The following is a 4,379-nucleotide window of genomic DNA, read 5'->3' on the forward strand; positions in this document are numbered from 1 at the left end:
AGTTTCATTGAGAAATTCCTGGGATTATTCTGGCCAATAAACCAGTTTCATGAGATGACATCTGAAACAGTGACAATGATGTTCTTTTGTGTCTTGTCTAGTTATTCCTAAAAATAGCATGATATTAGTGGCCTCAAAACCTTAAATTATGACAATTGCCCCCTCTGGTATAATCTTGACTTTATAGCCCATGATATTTGGCTAAATTGAATTACATAGAATAACTATCAGTTTTGAGGAAAGTCTGACAAACTGAACATAATAGACAGGAGAAAAGCATATATAGGTTCAAAGTAAGAGTTACTGGTATCTTCTCTTTGCCTTTTAAAATGGATTTAAAGTTAACTGTGCATTTGGTGAAAAACTATGCAACAGGAGTAAAGTGTTATAAAAAGGCAGGATTATTTAAGAAAGAAAATAGATAACTAGCAAGGGATAAAAATATTTTGGGGTCATGGGGGATCCATTCAAAAGCAAATTTGCAATTGCTGTAAATGTCTCTTTGGTGGCCAGCATTCCACAAATGCTGCCCAGAAACACACTCATTTTCAATGTTAAACAGTTCCAGAGTTATTTTAAAAAGATACTTTCTCAACACATGAAGAAGCTTAAAGTTACAGCATCATGAAAATGTCCTTGGTAGATCCATGTGTTTATCATCTACTTTAGAAATATTTGTGCCTACAGTTTTTTCTTTGAGAGCTGTATTTAGGTGGTCCTGACTGAGCATTCTGTATCTATGGGAGATTTTAGTTTGCTGGGGAGAACTTTTACAAACGTTGAAGTTAACCCAATGTTTCTGCCTTGCACTTAATTGAGATATTTTGGGAATGAGCGGTCAGAATATTTTCTATTATAAGTGGCATAACATAATTAAAACTAAAAATGGAAAGTCAAATTATAAGAATTTTTCACCCCCGCGTGCCAGCCCTGCCGAGCCGGCCAGCCGGCCTGCCAGCGGGCGAGGATGCGGAACTTCTGCGCTGCCCCTAACCGCAGGCAGAAGAGCACGTAGTCCGACCTGGCCTTCTTCACGTTCCCGCGGGACCCGGCCAGATGCCGGAAGTGGGTGAAGAATTGAAGGAGAGCAGATTTAGAAGATAAAACACCTGATCAGCTAAATAAACATTATCAATTATGTGCCAAACATTTTGAGACCTCTAGGATCTGTAGAGCTATATACACTTTGCAGAGGCATCAGAAAACTAAATAATTGGTTTATTTCTCAAAATTGATTGAAGCAGATACTTGTGAAGTCATTGGGAGAGTCCTTACAGGATAGTTCTTCGAGATAATGAAATACCAACAACATTTCATCTTACCAGTCATTTGAGCAACACACAGAGTAGACACAGAAAACGAGTAAAATAACTGAGTGAAGAAGAAATCAGGACACTGAAACAGAAAAAAAATTGATAAAACTTCTGAACAGGAACAAAAACATAAAGAAATCAACAATAGCAATGCTCAGAACCCCAGTGAAGAAGGGGGTGAAGGACAAGATGAGGATATTTTACCTCTAACCCTTGAAGAGAAGGAAAACAGAGAATAACTAAAATCTCTGTTTGAAATCTTGATTCTGATGGGAAAGCAAAACATACCTCTGGATGGATATGAGGCTGATAAAATCCCAGAAGATCTCTTTACTCCAGATAACTTTCAAGCACTGCTGGAGTGTCAGATAAATTCTGGTGAAGAGTTTCTGAGAAAATGGTTTGAGACAACAGCAGTTAACACGTTGTTTTGTTCAAAAACACAGTAGAAACAGATGCTAGAGATCTATGAGAGCGGTATTTGAGAAGAAACTCTCAGGGAAGTGAGAGACTCACACTTCTTTTCCATTATCACTGATGATGTAGTGGACATAACAAGGGAAGAGCACCTATCTACCTGTGTTGGTGAGGTTTGTTGATGAATCTCATAACCTAAGAGAAGAATTTGTAGGCTTCCTGCCTTACGAAGCTGATGCAGAAATTTTGGCTGTGAAATTTCACACTGTGATAACTGAGAAGTGGGGAGTATTGTCGTGGCCAGGCTTACATTGTGTCTATTGGATTTTCTTCCAAAATGAAAGTTGTTGCTTCTAGACTTTCAGATAAATATTCCCAAGCTATTTACATGCTCTACTCTTCCTGTGCCATAAATATGTGGTTGGCAAAATCAGTACCTGTTATGGGAGTATCTGTTGCTTTAAGAACAATTGAAGAAGTTTGTTCTTTTTTCCATCGATCGCCACGACTTCTTTTAGAACTTGACAATGTAATTTCTGTCCTTTTTCAGAACAGTAAAGAAAGGGGTAAAGAAGTGAAGGAAATCTGCATTCTCCATGAACAGGCAGGCATGATGCTTTTGAAATTTTAGTGGAACTCCAGCAAGCACTTGTTTTATGTTTAGAGAGTATAAATAGTGACACAAATATTAGATGGAATAACTGTATAGTTGGCCGCGCATTTGTACTCTTCAGTGCAGTAACAGATTTTGATTTCATTGTTACTACTCTTGTTCTTAAAAATGTCCTTTTACAAGAGCCTTTGGGAAAAATCTCCAGGGTCAAACCTCTGATGTCTTATTTGCAGCCGGTAGCTTGACTGCAGTACTGCGTTCACTCAATGGAGTGATGGAAAATATTGAAGTTTATCATGAATTTTGGTTTGAGGAAGCCACAGATTTGGCAACCAAATGATCTTCAAATGAAACTCCCTGGGAAATTCCGCAGAGCTCACCAGGGTAACTTGGAATCCCAGTTAACCTCTGAGATTTACTATAAAGAAACCCTAAGTGTCCCAACAGTGGAGCACATTATTCAGGAACCTAAAGATATATTCTCAGAACAGCACCTTAAAGCTCTTAAATGCTTATCTCTGGTACCCCCAATCATGGGACAACTCAAATTCAATACCTAGGAGGAACACCATGCTGACATGTTGTAGAAGTGGCTTATCCAATCCCGACACGCTCTCAGTCAAGCTTCATTGTTGGAGAATCAAATGGAAACACAGGGGGAAAGATATAGAGCTTCCATCCACCATCTATGAAACCCTCCATCTGCCTGACATCAAGTTTTTTCCTAATGTGTATGCATTGCTGAAGGTCTTGTGTATTCGTCCTGTGATGAAGGTTGCGAATGAGTGGCATGAAAATGGACGAAAGCATCTTAAACCATATTTGAAGTACACTTTGACAGACCAAAGGTCAAGTAACTTGGCTTTGCTTAACATAAATTTTGATATAAAACATGACCTGGATTTAATGGTGGACACATATATTAAACTCTATACAAGTAAGTCAGAGCTTCCCACAGATAATTCGGAAACCATGGAAAATATCTGAGACTTTTAAAAATAGACTTTCTTTCTTTCTTTCTTTTTTTTTTTTTTTTTTTTTTGAGATGGAGTGCAGTGGCGCGATCTCGGCTCACTGCAAGCTCTGCCTCCCAGGTTCCCACTATTCTCCTGCCTCAGCCTTCTGAGTAGCTGGGTCTACAGGGGCCAGCCACCACCCCTGGCTAATTTTTTGGCTATTTTTTTTTTTTTTTGTATTTTTAGTGGAGACAGGGTTTCACCGTGTTAGCCAGATGGTCTTGATCTCCTGACCTCGTGATCCACCCTCCTCGGCCTCCCCCCAGAAATAGGCTTTCTTATATTTGATATTTGGAAGTAAAGCAATAAGGTGTATGTAGGCCACTTAATCACTAAATATCTTTGCCTATAGGACTCCCTTGAATGCATTAGCTATTGATAATCTACCTGCTTAAATGGCCCCTGTTTGAACTCTCCTGCTTTGAGGACCTATCTGTTCTTCCAGAAGAGAACATTGAAAGTGCCACATTTCTTTTTGCATGATCTCTGCTGGTGGCACTCTGGAATTGTTTTAGTTAAGTCATCTCAGACATAGCATTTATTATCACTGTGGATCTCTACTCGTTGGGTACTAATGCATTCTTTGAAGAAATATATTTTGAAGAGGTGTGGGAGGAAGGAATACATTTTATAAAATATTATAGTGAAGCCCTCACTTGACCTTGATTAATAGGAATTTTAAGTATGTTAAAAGTCTATACTGGACAGTTATAAGAAATTGCCAGAGAAAGAGGAGCTAGTGAGCTTGCCAAACAAGGATTTCAAAGTGCCTTCTAGTTTTTTTGTAATCTACACTTAAATAACTTCATACTTAAAAGTTACAAAAATTCTGAGAGCAAATTGTAAATGTGATGCCCCAGAACATCTAAAAATTTCAGTATGCATTTCATCAAACCAAGGATATTCTCCAACATAGGACAAGAAATCAACATTGATACAATACCACTATCCAATTTACAGGCCTCATTCAAATTTTGCCAACTTTACCCACAATGTTTCTTCTCTGCTTTGGCCCATGAT

At 38.5% G+C, this 4,379-nt stretch overlaps 1 pseudogene; it reads left to right on the forward strand.

The window, feature by feature from the left end:
- The first annotated feature begins 1,362 nt into the window (after positions 1–1,362).
- Positions 1,363–3,330, forward strand: LOC105481232 (52 kDa repressor of the inhibitor of the protein kinase-like; annotated as a pseudogene).
- The last annotated feature ends 1,049 nt before the right edge of the window (positions 3,331–4,379 follow it).

This window comes from Macaca nemestrina, chromosome 9 (assembly GCF_043159975.1).
Source record: "Macaca nemestrina isolate mMacNem1 chromosome 9, mMacNem.hap1, whole genome shotgun sequence".
NCBI lineage: Eukaryota > Metazoa > Chordata > Mammalia > Primates > Cercopithecidae > Macaca > Macaca nemestrina.